Source organism: Schistocerca nitens, chromosome 11, assembly GCF_023898315.1.
Source record: "Schistocerca nitens isolate TAMUIC-IGC-003100 chromosome 11, iqSchNite1.1, whole genome shotgun sequence".
NCBI lineage: Eukaryota > Metazoa > Arthropoda > Insecta > Orthoptera > Acrididae > Schistocerca > Schistocerca nitens.
The window spans coordinates 140,790,807-140,808,575 of NC_064624.1; positions in this window are offsets into that span (position 1 = coordinate 140,790,807).

Sequence of the window (17,769 nt, forward strand, 5' to 3'; positions counted from 1 at the left end):
AGTTCAATATTAAGGGAAGAATTTGCTAATACTGAACCTGTTAATCCTCCAGTTGTAAATAAGAAAATGAACCATAGGACTCACAGTATTTTGTAGTTCAATATTAACGGAGGAATTTGCTAATACTGAACATGTTAATCCTCCAGTTGTAAATAATAAAATGAACCATAGGACTCACAGTAATGGCGGGTTAAATTTGAACTTTTTTTTTGCATATTGTTCTAATCATCCGAATTTCTTAGTTCCTGTTGATATGGCAGTAATTATTGTTGCTGATGTAGCATATGCTAATGCATCAATATCCACTCCCACTGTGAATATGTGGTGTAATCACATAATAAATCATATTATTCCAATTGATAATATACCATAAACTATCTCCAAAGTTCCAAATGATTTAGTTTTTCCACTACCTTGACATATAATTTGTAAAATAACACCAAATTGTGGTAAAATTAAAATGTAATCGACTGGTTGTCCAAAGAATCAGAATACATGTTGATACAGAATGGGGTCACTTCCACCTTCAGAGCCAAGGAATAATGTATTCAATTTTGGTAAGTTAGTAGTATGGTAATAGCACCTGCTAGAACAGGAAGTGAAAGATAAGGGAGAAGGACTGTAATAGCAACGGATCAGACAGATAATGGTGTCTCATCTGAAGTTATTCTCTCTGATCTTATACTGACTGCAGTTGTAATAAAACTTACTGCTTCTAGAATAATGGGTTTGTGTTTCTATTATAGCTGCATTCACTGATAATGTAACTGCCTTATGAACACTGATTTCCTGTTCTATGCTAAATAAGTCGAAAAGTTTGGGCTGTTTGTCAGCAGTAGGTGTAAAATATTATCTTCACAAGATGATTCTCTTATTAGTGTGTCAAGGTGATTTTTCGATAAAGCACATATAACGGTTTCATATGATTCTGTATCTCTACTGTCGTCAATACAAATTACTTGGGTTCTCATTCTGTTTATGGCAGAGTTAAAATCTTGACCTAAACTGTAACATGGCTACATCTTTCAGTGACACTTAAAAAGACTCGCCAATTTATCCAAAAGCACCTGAATTTGGTTGCATGCTTGCGATTCCCATTCCCACAAGGTGTGCACATTGTAAGTGGCTGTGGAATACAGCAACACCTTTATGTATTTACATGGTTAGAAATATAAGCACCTTGGATTGCATGACTGGGGACATCCTTCTTTGTTTGTGTTACACACTTTTCTACTAGGCATAGAGACGTGCAGAGCAATTTCATAGGGTCTGTACATCATATCTACCGATTTCTGTCCTATTTTGATAATTCCTTTTCTTCTCTTATCTTGGAGTTTGGTTTAAAGACGGTGTGCACAGTGAGAGCAGTTTGAAAAGTAAAGTTTTAGACAGAATGAACTGTTATGTAGGCTATAAACTTTCCTTGGTGGAAGTCACATGTAAACAAAATAATTGGCGTTGTTGGTAATGTTATCTTCCCTATTCCACTGGCACATGAGAATACCTCTTTACCTTATGATGACCTGTGCTGTACTATATTAGTGAAGCCAGGACAATTAATGCAGAAGATGCAATAACACTAACAGCTTGTGAAATGAATTTATTGAGACGTAGTGGACACCAAATGGGAATGAGAATGTAGATGTCTTGAAGGAGTATAAGACTGAACCTATAAAACTGTGTAACATTATGCTTACCTAAAAACTAAAATTCAATACTTTTTAAGGTTGCAATAACAGACAAAAAGGTTCATGTCGTCTACTCATTAGATAACTTAAAATCCCTTACTGCATTCTCTGTCTGTATTTGAAGGCTAATCTCAGGAGCTACTGTAAGGATTTTGATATGGTTTTCAATAATAGTAAGAAAGTTTCTCTATATGAATACATATTATAAATTAAAGTCCAGCATTGTGTTTTACTGTCTGTGTGCAATGGCTAATTTCATGGCCTACTTTAGGGATGCAGTTATCAGTAATACGTAGACTGATGCATCAGGAAGTTTTTGGGGTTGTCATAGGATACTATTGTGGTGTCTCAACATAGACATACATTACTGGTCGCTACTTGTGAATAATTTTCACAGCTTGAACAGAATTTAGTATCTGTGTATAATAGTAAATCCTGCATATTAATAAGCAGATTATCTAGATGGTTAGCTTCATGTTTCATGGATCATTTTGCATGATAAATCTTTATGATGTGAAATGAATCATTTTTAATTCAGAGCTCACATTAATTTGTATATTTGCTTACATATTGAACATTTATAAGATAGTATTATCATCATTATTTAAATATGCAGATGTATTTCCTACCCAGCACCTGCTACACATTCCAATAACAGAAATTCCTACCCACCACCTATTACACACTGCAATAACAGAAATTCTTCTATGGAGCAGAAGGAATTTTGAAGGAGAATCTTTCTCAGTTTGTTATGTTATCAAAATTTTTAGTTGCTATGAAAGGGAAAAGTACCGCCCAACATTGAAAATAGGTACAACATACTTCATTATTTTTGTCAGAACAACACTTTTTTTTGTAAAGTAACTCAATTTCAATTAATACAGCGAAGCCGGATACCAGTGTGGGAAAAAATGACAATTTATTTATTTAATTGATCACATGTGCACTCCCACAAAGTAAATCCCTACATCCAGTTTGGTGAGATCTGTGAAATGAATGAATGTATGGTCGTCTGCTAACCGCAGATAGTGAATGTGAATATATGATCATCTTTGAGACGATCCTTTGGCCACCTTTGGTGGCACCAAAGAGATGAAACTTACCGGAGCTTTCAGCGCCTGAAATGTGGCTGACCAATACGGTAGTATGGTCTTCCCCCACCTCGACATAGGTGCGAGAGGACCTGAACAACGGCCATGATTCAGCACTCTGCCGCTGGATCTTGTGCTGTTATGACCTGTTTTAGTTGTGCTCCGTAATGACAAAAGAGTGGAGACATGGTATGCATGTGGATTATTTAAGAGTAGTTTGAAATAATAATTTCTCTATTTCAGGAACTTTTGAGGGGAGAATTAAATGTCAGGCAGGTAATATTAATGGGATTGTAGTAATCTTCAGAAGTGACCAACAGTCACAATGAAACCATGTGTAGCAATAAGTTGAAATACTTTCATGTGCTTAAGTTAAGCTGAATTACTAGCATGTGTACAATAAGTTGAAATATTTAAGAAATAGCGTGTGTACCATAAGTTGAAATATTTAAGAAATGGCGTGTGCAGGACTTGAAATTAGAGACGAGTACTCCCACGTGATGAGTACTGTGTGAGTCTCAAACTGTGTATGAGACAAAAGATAAAGAGAAGTACTCGTCCATGGTATCAGTTGAGGACTCGCGTGTGTGATGAATACGTTCTTAATATTACTTTGCGTGATATGATTCCGTGTGACGCTAGATTCAAACTCTGAAAGAGAAGCAAGGTGAGTCGGCCGTCTATCCAGCAACGCCACTTGGCTTGCATTGCACAGGAAGACGTGCAAATATCTCCAGAGTTCATAGTAGGAAAGTAGAATTACAAAGTGGGGCAGTGTCGTGTGAAACTGGGATAAATACTAATTGAAGTGGGAAAGCTGAAAGTGATAATGTTGTGACTATTTAGTGTTTTGTATTTCTTATTGCAGTGTGATGTATGTCATGTAATTTGGGTATGTGTGGTTTGCATGGGAGAGTAGCAAGGTAGTTTCAAAAGATTAGTGGGTTATGCTTGTTCCTTCTGTATCGCTCGATCTGGAGGAAAGTTTCGTGATGATGATTGTGAGAGTCGAAGTGTGAGAAATAATAAAAGATCCACCATCCTATCCAGAAAGTGCACTGTAGAGTTAAATAATTACGAGACCATAATATAGAGATTCACCAATGTAAAGCCATGCCCACTGGGCGGAATTTCTCATGTGTTATTGTTGTAGGTTATAGAATTTGTGTGTTTAAGTTAGAGAATTTATCGGAATAAATAAGATAGTGAAAATAAAAAGATTGGTGGACTTTTCCTTCGAATTGTATGTTGTCATAATGTCCCGAATTTATAATGTGTGCGCCATTCATATTCAGTGCGGTGGCCACGTGTTGACAAAAGCCGTTAAATAAAAGACAAAAAGGAAATGTGGTATTGCCAGTGCGTAGTGTACAGTCAGAGTTCTGTAAATTACTGATAGTCAGATGCGTGTTTCCGTTGCGTATTAATCATATAGGAGGATAACTTGTAACTTAAGTGTGAGTACTAGAGTTCATGTTACTCGATAAATAAGAATGAATCCACTCGCTTGGCAGACCACTCATCTTGCAGGCCTGACTGCTTGATGCCACAGTATGAGCTAGGCATGTGGGTGCCTCTCATAATTTCGACCCTGCCAGGATTATTTTTGCCAGGATATTTTGTCAGGATATTTTTCCAGGATTATTTTGCTGTTAGGGTTTGCTGTTAAGATTTTTTTATTTTTTGATGGAATATATTGTGATAGCACTAAGAAGTAAAATTTTTTCTGTTTGCAATTTCTTTCTGGATTGGTGAGGATCTTTTATTTTTTTGGTAATTAATTGCCATATCGTCCAAGGCTGGAAGATCGTTGTATAATTTTTTTTGCGTAATGTCCGTAGTAACTAGGTCGCAGTCGAAAAGTGTAGACACCATGGAGAATAATGATTCTAGGGTGAATGTAGCAGTGCAGCAGGAAGTAGCTGTTGACCATGGGTTAATGAGCGAGAACGACAAACACTCGGAAGGGGCGGAATTGTTCAGCAGACCGCAGCTAGGTGATCCTTTATGCGGCAGGCTTTGTCCACAAACGGGGCCTTTTCCCGACGACGCGGGCGAGCCGGGACTAGGTCAGGTATGCAGTGAAAGTGAAGGTACCCTTAGCGAAGCTACAGTTTCTCAGGCGAACAATGTGAGCACACCGAAAGTAGCAAATGACAATGTGCTATTGCAGTTTTTTCAGAGGATGGATAGAGATAATAAGGAAAGATTGGAAGCGATGAATAAAGATAATAAGGAAAGAATAGAAGCGATGAGTAGAGATAATAAGGAGAGAGATAGGGAGAATAAGGAAAGATTTGAAGCAATTAAGGAAATATTTGAAGCCATGGATAAAGGTAATAAGGAAAGATGGGAAGCGATGGATAAAGATAGTAAGGAAAGTATGGAGGCATTGGATAAGGGAAAGAAAGAGGCAATGAGGAAGGTACACTCAGTTATCGATGAGCGTCTGCCCGCAGTTAATAATCGGTTAGATGAGGGGGAGAAGAATCTGGGTGCGTTGAAGCAAGTATGTGACGCCGTGAAAGAAAAAGCTAATAATTTGGAGGGATGAATATTTGCAATAGAGAGTGATACTACTGAACGTAGGGACGTGTTGCCGGACGAGCGAAGCAAAGAGGTAGTGGTCAGAATGAATACGATTAGCGCAGATGTAGAAAGGATCGGTATGAGAGGCGAAACAGGCTCTGACAGTACGCAGCGAGAGGTTTATGCCGACCAGGAGGAGATACAATTACAGTTTAAAGAGGCACAATTAGAAACAAATAGGAAACATAGGGAAGAACTAGCACAGTTGCAATTAGTGTGCAGTAGCGAAGGTGACACACCACCAGGTAGATTGCAGAGGGAGAGTGAGATAAATTCAAAAAACGAAAATAGGCAGAAAACGGAAGACGAACTCAGAGAGTTAGAAGAACGGTTGTGTCGGATAAAACAGGTGGCAAACCCAACTGGGTATAGTCCAAGGCTGTCTCAATTTCAAGATTCATTACCTTCATCGTGGGGACAGCTCCTCAAAATGAAGATTGTGTGTAACCATTTGAGGGACGAGGCTAAAGCAAAAATGCAAGAAGTTGTTAAAGACTGTAGTAGCTATTTAAATGAATTCTGGTCGCAAAGTAAGCAGGACCAGGTTACGCAAAGCATATTGATGATGCCAAATTGTAACGAAGGTGGTATAAGAGATCCAGTGTCGTGCTATCAGGAAATCCTGAGACGAAATAGGTATTTGGATGTGACATACGAACCTGGGGAGCTCATTAGGATCTGTATAGCGAAGTTGCCAGTGAAATTGCGCAGAGATATAGCGATAGCAGGCAGAGGCGTAGACGATTCTGCGTCATTTCAGCACTTGTTACAAGGATGGGGTAATGAGAGCAATATCGTGAACGGAGACACGACTCATAGGTCAGATGGTGTCGAGGATAGGAACGGCAGAAGCTATCAGAATGACAGGAGAGCATGGAATCCTGGCATTTCATTCTTGTTGGTTGGTTGGTTTGGGGAAGGAGACCAGAGAGCGTGGTCATCGGTCTCATCGGATTAGGGAAGGATTGGGGAGGAAGGCGGCCGTGCCCTTTCAGAGGAACCATCCCGGCATTTGCCTGGAGTGATTTAGGGAAATCACGGAAAACCTAAATCAGGATGGCCGGACGCGGGATTGAACCGTCGTCCTCCCGAATGCGAGTCCAGTGTCTAACCACTGCGCCACCCCGCTCGGTTTCATTCTTGTCATAATGGATTGAAGGATAGGAGAAACTAATCCAACATATCAGCCCTAAGCATCTTGCCTTAAAACACATGCAGCTGGCACTGAAAATTGTCTATGTAGCAGACATACTCTACTGATATGTAGGAATGCAAATACCATACTTCTGATCAGAGAATAAAACACCAGTAATGGCATCTGTTAGGCTGGTCTCTCAGAGCAAAATTTGCAAATTTTTATTTCGAACAGTAAAGTAAAAGGACTGTTTCCTCAAAGAAACCAGTTGCTAAAACGTTATGTAATAATGCCAATGAGTCCAGTATAATTAGTGCAATTTGACTATTGCAGGTACTTAACACGTAATGTAAAAAGTCAACATTGTGATCGAAGTTTTTAGATTAGCTGCCATCTGATCTATAGTATGTCATTGTCGTGGTGACAGTTATAATGAAGTGCTGTGTATGGTTGTTCGGAATCGGGTGTTAGGGAGAGAGGTCACTAGCACCTAAGTTTCTAACACTTCGGCTGTCCTATCTCTCCCAGCTTGTATATTCTCTGCACACATTTAATTTTCATGTAAACTTAGATTCCTAACTAGCAAATTCTTTACTGTGTAGAGTGGACCATTCAGAGTGAGGCAGATTGTCCATGAAAATGCTGTACTGATTGAGACGATCAAGGGAAAACAATCTCGTGGGCTTCATCACATTTCTAACATCAAATTATGGAAAAGTTAAGGATAGATAGAAAGTAGGCAAGTTATGGCAGATAGTCAGTGTATTTATTTGTGGTGTGTAACGTTGTGCAGGGTCAAATCGAACATGAGAATTTTCAGGCGGGATGTCAGGAAGTATGACGGAATAGACTGGTCGAATGAGTCACGAACAGGAGTCGACAGAGTGGTGTATGTACGTATTTTTTGTCATATGAATAAGGATCAAGCAGAAACGACGTGATGATTAATGAGTGGATAAAGATGGTAGATAGAGAAGCGACGTGATAAATAGTAGTGGACAAAGGTGATATTTAAGGAGAGAAGCGACGAGAAGCAGTGTGATTAATAAAGAGAGATTCGACGTGATGAAACAGTGGTAAATAAAGGTGAGTAGAATTAATAATGTGGAGATGTCTTAGATGTGTGTTACAGAGAGGCCTGTGTATGCTGCAATAGAGATTGATGCCAATGGCGAAGGAAGACCAGGAAATGATGGAGTAATGGACGGACAGAGAGCCGAAATACGAATGAAGAGATAAGGACAACTGCACAATCTGAAAGGACATAAAGGGAGTATGAGATCCAGATGGTGAACGTTGTGGAATACTGACATAGGATGTAATATAAGTGTAAAATCTAATTCTTACCATAAGATTTGCAATTTGGCGAAAATAATATTTTTGTTGTTGTTGAAGCGTACCAGTATAACTAATCAAAACGGTACCAAGAAGGTGTACAGTTATTTTTCAGGATGAATAATTCGTGTATTTTTTGTTATTAGATGAGATGTCGCAATTCCAAGTTGATATTTATCAGGATGAATAATCGGTAAAGTGAATGCAGAGGTAAGCCGATGGAGAGAGGTGCCAGAGTGAAAGGACGAATTCGGAGACTGGAAAGCTATCTCCAAAACAGCTTCATGTGTTATGTGGTTGAGTATAAGGGAGCAAAGGTATGGTATGTTGTCGTGAGTGTGGTGGTGTTAAGGTTAGCTGACTTCTAGGCCTATTCTGTTAGTGTATTAATGGGTTGAATGAGAAGGAAAATATGATGTCTGGTGAGTGAGAGTCGTAGAGTAGTGTGATCAATGCGCACACTCCTGTAAAGGGGTGCTACCGATACATAACTAAAACATTATTGTGTTATTGTTTGATTTGGATGAACCTCGATGGCAGGTCAGGATTTGACATCATGTGGATGGTTCAGACATGTCCTAGAAATGTTGTTATATATAATAAAAAGGTAAAATATATAAAAAGATACTAATTTCAGTCTGTCACAAGCACAAAGGTGCATTGTATGTTGTAGATTTAGAGTCATCAGTTTCTAAAATGTTTATTGTGTTAGGATGTTAAAGTAGTTTACTATTTAATAACATATGGTAGGTAATTGTGAGCTGTGTAGATAATTTCTTATTTTTTTGTTAGAACACTTTCAAGGGGTATTAATTTCAGTCTGTCACAAGCACAAAGGTTCACTGTATATTTTAGTTTTAGAATAAACAGTTTCTAATATTTTCACTGTGATAGGATGTTAGAGTAGCCTACTATTTGATATTGTGATTATGAGCAGCATAGATTGCTTATTACTCCTTTTGTTTTTTTTACACTTTCATGTTTTGTATGAGGGACGACAGGTACAATGAATAGCACAAGTGTGGGCTGTATATAGAAAAGGGATAAATGTTGATGTTGTATGTGTAGAAAGCTAGGGGGTATGATTTTATGTTTTTAGAACAAAGATTCTTTTATTACCAATGAATCTAATAGATCATACATGTAATAAATGAGTATTTAAATACTGTAAGAATATCCTTTTGTCTGTAATGTTGCAAGATGCACGGAAGGGTCTGACTGATTGGGTGTCATAGCGCAGAGGGCTACACCGAACACGCCCGTACCACATAAGCCAAGCAGACGTCGGCAACAGAGCCGGTGCACTCCCCACTCCACTGCCGGTCGGGGTACACTCCACGCTCCCGCTACAGCAGGTCAACGGCCTGGGGCGACACGCACGTACCACTGGCCATTCATAAGTTCCGCCACCCTTACGACTGGGGAAAGTATCCCGCGGAGGCAACAGCGGGTGGTTTCTTCTGCTCAACGGGTCGCGCGGCAGAATGAACGACGCGGCGCAAAGTCCAGAGGGCATTTTTTACCAGCAACTATTAACTAGTACTGCTCATATGTCTCCATGAGGTGGAAAGTGAAGGACTGGTGTTCCCACGTTGTGAGTGGTGGAAAAGATTTTGTCTTTAGCAGACAGGACGATTGATTTGTTTTGTCTTGACCACTGAACGGTGGGATCCATAAACCTTTGTCAGTGACTTGTTAAGTGTGCTTTGTGAATTGCATGTGGGACGCTTGGTATACTTAAAGAGGACAGTTGTCGTTTGGTGACTTATTATTGTATGAACGCAAGAAACTAGAGTGGGACATTGACATTTGCATCTGTAGTAGGTGACATTTCTTGAATTGGTGCGGGAATAAGTGCTGTTTGTTGGAACTTAAGGGCCATTTCTGGACGACCAGATTCGTGTGGATGGTACGCTGAGAGTGACTATGACATTTGTGTTTAATGTGAGATACAGTTTACTGTTCAGTGCGTGTTCAAAATGCCGATTTGAGTGACTTAAAGACTTTCGTCCGGGTAACCATGGGAGAGCTTTGACACCGAAACAGTGTTTCTAGGGAACCTGTCAGTAACTTTTTTGACCCCAAGAAAATCACAGAATGAAATGATTCCGTGTGACTCGCAAGATAGGGAATAATGTATTTGTACTTGTAATTGTGTAAATTTTTTTTATGTGTTTCATTCCTGAAGGGACAGCAAGTGTAATTGTATTTTATTAACATTTGTGTTTAGAATAGTTAGTGTTTTTTTCTGTTTGTTCTGGGTTATCAAGTTCACGTAGCATGTTTATTAGAATATTTGGTACAATGATGCTTTAATTATTAGCCAGTGGCGTAATACTAACGTAGCGGCCCTTGTTGCATTGGTCAGTAAGATAGTCACAGGGGACAAGAGTTTGCATTGCACAACATATATCGGAATTAACTGATGCAGTTTAATGTCGTGGACAGTAATGATCTTGTTGGTGTGTTGACTGAAGCCACTTATTTTCATTATCACAGTGGTGATATTTCACATTAAAGTGTAACGAAGGCTAGTCGAAATGCAAGTTCTTGTAGTCTAAATGTGTGACAACAGAGAAATGAGCAGTAGAGTAAGATACGAGAGCTACTGGTGGATTCAAGCACTTATTGCTAAACTATTTACTGCGTGTATTGATCAAAGTTGATGGACTGACTGGCTCAGCAGCAGGTATTTGTACTGGTGGATAAGGATAAGGTTAAACTCACTGTCGAGTAGTTGTGGCAATTGCTTAGGTGATGATAGTTAATGAGGTATGACATGATGTCTTAGACAAACTATATTACGTAACCAGTATGTAACTTGTGGTATATTTCATTGTTTTTCTTCTCAGTTTTATTTCTCTGTAGGTTTGATGTATATTTTAGAGTAATGGTATGGAGCCTGACATTCTACGTGTAACTAGTGTACGAAATTTTTTTCTTTTGTTGATTTTGTTTTGTATTTAGACCTTGCCATGTAAAGATTATTACAACGCAATTTATGAATGTCAGATTACTTGTTCTGTGTTTGGACGGTGAGCTATTTAAAATTTCATGAGTACAATTAGTATTTTTTTTTATTTGTCATAGAAAAGTTTGGATTACTCATAAAAATAACGAAGATCCCAGTAACTAAGCAAATTTTTATCTCAAAATTATTTTTTATTTGTTTGATGTAATGTTTTATTTGTCATGTGGATTGTTGTAAACTTGTATGTGTATGTTACTCCAGATTGTGGAGAGTACAATAATGGAACAACTGTGTCAATAATTTGGTAAAGTAACAGCATTTGGTCGTCTATTTGAGGTCAGCAGGAGCTAAGGTCTACTCCTGGTTATTTTGATGACTTGCTATGTTTGTTCTAATACAGTTTTCTTAAAAAAATGTTCGGAACTACCCTCGCATTGCAAGGATAGTACCGTGCCATTTTTTTCTGCATGGGTAGCCGGTGGTGAAAGGGTACAGTACCGCCCGACATTGAAAATAGGTACAACATACTTCATTATTTTTGTCAGAACAACACTTTTTTTTGTAAAGTAACTCAATTTCAATTAATACAGCTAAGCCGGATACCAGTGTGGGAAAAAATGACAATTTATTTATTTAATTGATCACATGTGCACTCCCACAAAGTAAATCCCTACATCCAGTTTGGTGAGATCTGTGAAATCAATGAATGTATGGTCGTCTGCTAACCACAGATAGTGAATGTGAATATATGATCATCTTTGAGACGATCCTTTGGCCACCATTGGTGGCACCAAAGAGATAAAACTTACCAGAGCTTTGAGCACCTGAAATGTGGCTGACCAATACGGTAGTATGGTCTTCCCCCACCTCGACATAGGTGCGAGAGGACCTGAACAACAGCCATGTTTCAGCACTCTGCTACTGGATCTTGTGCTGTTATGACCTGTTTTAGTTGTGCTCCGTAATGACAAAGGGTGGAGACATGGTATGCATGTGGAATATTTGAGAGTAGTTTGAAATAATAATTTCTCTATTTCAGGAACTTTTGAGGGGAGAATTAAATGTCAGGCAGGTAATATTAATGGGATTGTAGTAATCTTCAGAAGTGACCAACGGTCACAATGAAACCATGTGTAGCAATAAGTTGAAATACTTTCGTGTGCTTAAGTTAAGCTGAATTACTAGCATGTGTACAATAAGTTGAAATATTTAAGAAATAGCGTGTGTACCATAAGTTGAAATATTTAAGAAATGGCGTGTGCAGGACTTGAAATTAGAGACGAGTACTCCCACGTGATGAGTACTGTGTGAGTCTCAAACTGTGTATGAGACAAAAGATAAAGAGAAGTACTCGTCCATGGTATCAGTTGAGGACTCGCGTGTGTGATGAATACGTTCTTAATATTACTTTGCGTGATATGATTCCGTGTGACGCTAGATTCAAACTCTGAAAGAGAAGCAAGGTGAGTCGGCCGTCTATCCAGCAACGCCACTTGGCTTGCATTGCACAGGAAGACGTGCAAATATCTCCAGAGTTCATAGTAGGAAAGTAGAATTACAAAGTGGGGCAGTGTCGTGTGAAACTGGGATAAATACTAATTGAAGTGGGAAAGCTGAAAGTGATAATGTTGTGACTATTTAGTGTTTTGTATTTCTTATTGCAGTGTGATGTATGTCATGTAATTTGGGTATGTGTGGTTTGCATGGGAGAGTAGCAAGGTAGTTTCAAAAGATTAGTGGGTTATGCTTGTTCCTTCTGTATCGCTCGATCTGGAGGAAAGTTTCGTGATGATGATTGTGAGAGTCGAAGTGTGAGAAATAATAAAAGATCCACCATCCTATCCAGAAAGTGCACTGTAGAGTTAAATAATTACGAGACCATAATATAGAGATTCACCAATGTAAAGCCATGCCCACTGGGCGGAATTTCTCATGTGTTATTGTTGTAGGTTATAGAATTTGTGTGTTTAAGTTAGAGAATTTATCGGAATAAATAAGATAGTGAAAATAAAAAGATTGGTGGACTTTTCCTTCGAATTGTATGTTGTCATAATGTCCCGAATTTATAATGTGTGCGCCATTCATATTCAGTGCGGTGGCCACGTGTTGACAAAAGCCGTTAAATAAAAGACAAAAAGGAAATGTGGTATTGCCAGTGCGTAGTGTACAGTCAGAGTTCTGTAAATTACTGATAGTCAGATGCGTGTTTCCGTTGCGTATTAATCATATAGGAGGATAACTTGTAACTTAAGTGTTAGTACTAGAGTTCATGTTACTCGATAAATAAGATGAATCCACTCGCTTGGCAGACCACCCATCTTGCAGGCCTGACTGCTTGATGCCACAGTATGAGCTAGGCATGTGGGTGTCTCTCTGGTACATTGTGCTAGAGATAATCGTAATGTAAAGTAATGAATGTCTTCTTCCTCCTGGTATTATAATTATGTACATTATTGTTACTCCTGAATTGCAGTAGATTATTTACAACAAGTTAATAATATTGAAGCAGTGGTCAGAATGGCCAAGTCCTGAAATAAATGTCTACAAAATGATTGTGGGTGAGCACCAAATATTATTCTTAGAGCCTGTTTTTGAGCAATGAAAATTTTGTTTCATAAAGGTGAGTTTCCCATGGAACATTATTCCATAACAGATTACTTAATGAAAATATGCTAAATTTGTAAACTTACTGATTTGTTTGTGTCAAAGATTTGCAATTATTCAAAGCATAAATGTGGCTAATCTGTGTTGTTTTAGCAATTCCAAAATGTACTTTATCCAGTTCAAATTCTCCACAATATAGACACTTGAGAATTTAGGGGTTTTATTTATCATGCATTACAGTTATTATTGGTTTAGACTGCTGGGTCTACAGAGTTAAATAGGTTTTCCTTTTTTGAAAGATTAGAGTGAGAGCATTTGCAGAAAACTGATCAATGATACTTTTAAGAACATTGTAGACTATTTCTTCTGTTTCTGTATGCATGATTTGATTAAATGCTGTGCTAGTTACTTCCGCAAAAGGAATAATCCTGCTTGTTGTGTGTTAGACTGGACATGGTTTACCTATAAGTGGGACAATAGTGGACCTAAGACTAAGGCTTCGGATGCCCCTTCGTGATTTCCTCCCATTCAGAACAATGTTCCCAGACTGCACTGATTGAATTACTAAGTACAACATTTGCAGTTTTTGGTTGGATATGGTAATATACGTTGTTGGTTGTAACATCTGTCTATAAAACTTCAATTTGTTTAGGAGAATACTGTGATTTGCACGTCATATTCCTTAGATTAGCATGCAAAAAAATACCAACCGACATTTTATTTTTTATTACTTCTAGAAAATGATGCATGAATATGTAAATGGCATTCTCCTTAGGAAAATACTTCTGAAATCAAGACTATGATTTTCTGAGGATATTATTGTTGCTCAGGTGAGATACTATCCTAGACTACGTCATCATCTCAGAAATTTTACTCTTATTTTACTTTTGTTGAGGGTTACTTTTTATAACTATGATTAATATGTGTGATGCAAAGTTCCACCCTACAGAAATTCAAGATTTTCTAGTTCCTCTGCCACAGATATCTTTTCTTATTACCAGTTCCATGGCTGAATAATTTGTTGTCATGTGTGAGCTATATTATGTTCTGATGGCATCTTGTGAGCCATTGCGACAACACAGCTTCTCAAAAGTTTCTGCAGTACTACATATGTTGACATCTCCTATTGCCTTCCTTATAATGGGCCTTGACAACAGAATGTCTAAGATGAGTAACATCACTTATTTATCTTGTGAAAAAGAATAAAGTGATCATGTGCTAGAAAATTTTATGTGGTGCATGGAAGTAACCGTTGCCTCACCATATGTATACTGCAGATGTGATATGTATTGACTTATGTTTACAGGTGCATCGATAAGCTTCGCTGTAGACTGCACCACATTTACATAATTTGAGTATAGCCCTTTACTCTTGTGTGGCCCACAGTCTAAGGACTGTTTTGATGCAAGTCTCCATGTTACCTTAATTCATGTGAGTATCTTCATGTCTGGAAAACCATTGCAATTTACATACGACAGAGCATACCTACTTACTGAGTTCGAAGCCTGGTCTCCCTCGACAACTTTTGCACACAAGTTCTTGCTCCATCCGAAAACAGGTGATTCCTTGAAGTGTCGTGATATGTATTATCAATAGAGCCTTCCTTTTAGTCTCGCTGTGTCGAAAAATTATTCTTTCCAATCAGATTACTGGCTCCTCAATAGTTATTCAATTTAGTGTTAAACTTTTAGTTAACTTCCATAACACCAAATTTCAAAAAAATTCTCTTTTCTCTGAATGTGATCCACATTTCTTTTCTGTACAAGACAACAGCCCTGAGAAAGTCTTTAAGAAAAGAGTTTCTACGTAAATTTAGGTTTGAAGGTAAGATTTTTCGTTTTTGGAAATGATTTTTTTACAATAGTTAACCTGAATTGATACCCTCTTTGTTTCACCCATCATCCATTAAATTGCTACCAAATAGTAAACTAGATCTACTATGTTTTCTCTTTTGTTTTCTAACTTTCTCAGTACAGCTTTATTGATGGTAACTACACTGTGTTACCCTTATTTTACTTTCGTTGAGGATTACTCTTTACAACCATGATTACCATTTGTGACACTGTGTTCCACCTAGCAGAAATTCAAAATTTTACAGTTCCACTCACAGATAAATTTTCCTTTCACAGTAGTTCCACGCCTGAATGCTTTTTTACCAGGTGTGAGCCATGTAATATTCTGATGGCATCTTGTGAGCCATTACCACAATATAGCTTCTCAGAAATTGCTGCCACAATACATTTATTTCTTTATCACTTGAAAATAACTCAAGAGTCACTCTTTCCTGGCATGAGGGTGTCAGTGCCATTCTTGTTGAAATACGTTCGTTTTGTATTAATCTGTACTGAGAAAATTCTCAATGCTGGTGGCAGTGAAATCAGTGATTTGGAAGGTCAAGGTTTAACAGTGGGTCACATGGTGATTCTTAAAATGTTAATTTGTGTAATAATTCACTGAAAGAAATAGTAATGAACAGTATGCTTCATAATGAAGAAAGATGACCCATACAGTGTCAATTGTGCAACAGTGCAAAAAATTTTATTGCAAACAACCTGAGTAGGGTATCAACAGATAAAATGATCATAAATACTGAAAAGAACACTAAAACAAGTTAGAATATACTGACGTGTTGAAATGCTGCTAAAATTGACTGAGAGTTCAATCTGCCACATTCGCTGTTATGTTGTAGTCCATCAGATACTAGTACAACTGGTTTTGAACCATGCAGGTACACCTTCAGGCTTGTTTCAGGTTCAATATCCCAAGTTACCTAAATTGTTTATCACATTATCCAGGGTGTAATGACGAACAATACTGACACAAGCACCAACAGAGGTCAAAGTTAATAAAGCCTGTTGTCACCAACAACTTACGTTTAAGTTTGATTTCTGTCAGTTGTTGCGTCATGGAACATTAGACCTTAAATACACCTCAGGACACACCTGCATGATATGAAACCTCTTGTACAAGTCTATAAGCGACCACAATAAAACAGCTAACTTAGCAAATTGCACTCTCAAACCATTTTATTAGCACTTAAACACATCATTACATTTCAGTTTGTTTGTATGTTTCTTTGAGTATGTAAAAAATAAGCTATTGCCCACATACAAATAAATCCACAGTTATTTCAAGTAATTTTTAAATATTGCTGCTACCAAAATATAGTTCATACAATACATCACAATTACGTCACTTCATAACATCTTGTATTTTGCATTTGTGGATTGCACAAAGATGTGCAACACTTTAAGAAAGATATGTCGACATCAGAAGGTAAAATCATCATCGAAAATGTGATATACATTGTTTCTTCAACTATGACATAAGTGATGGGAACTATTTTAAATCCATATTACAGCAGGTGTACAAAGTAAAGGCTGTAGGAAACATGACACACACAAAATGAATCGTTTTGCATTTGTGAGAACAATCAGTGCAGAAGTCCAAATTTCAATGTATTCACAGACTGGTCATACAGAAATGTCACTTTATCAAATAAATTTGAGAAGAAGAAACGATAGAGTTTACAGGAACCACAGAAATAAATAAGACTGTCAAGTCTACAGAAATAGAAAATAAAACGAAAATGAAGAAATGTCGCAAGTCCACTGACATGAAGGCAACAAAGCATTGATATTAAGACCGTATCACAGCTTGTAACAGACCAGCCATATTTGTCTGGACAACTAAGTCTTTGCGATCAAACCACATGATACATTATAGAAATGTAGAAGTGTGTTCACCAGACAACGCATATGGAGTGAAGAAATGAAATTACCGACACAAAAGCACACATTTCAATGTTACACTCTCACTGTTGCGTGTATGGCCTGTATTGTTCATGTAAACTGAAGTGTGTGCACAGGTTTACTGCAGAAAGAAGTCATGAAGTTAAAAAGAATGCGTCTATGAGTTTATTGATAGCACTCATGACGGTGATAAATTAGTCAGAAAAATAATGGTCTGGAGTTGAAGTGAGTATTGTATGCAGATTAAAAACTGGAACTTGAAGAAAATACACAATAATTTTCAAAATAAACACCATTACACAAAAGTACTAAAAGCCATAAGAATGTAAAGTTATCTTGGATATGGTATTGTGGTTCTCTCGAAATGAGTGAGCAATAGCTATGGTACTATAAGCTGCTGAGTATCTTGAATGATCAAGATGTTCACTGGAACTCATTTTCAGATGTACTGTGTTGATAAGGACGCAGGAACTGTGACAGATGCAGCTGACATTAAATGTATTCTCAAAACGAATTTGTGTGATTGCCCTTCCCTGTTCATCAATTGTTCTTCGTTATCCACACTTCTTTTTTAACAGTTCTTTAAAGGCATCTTGGCTTGGTA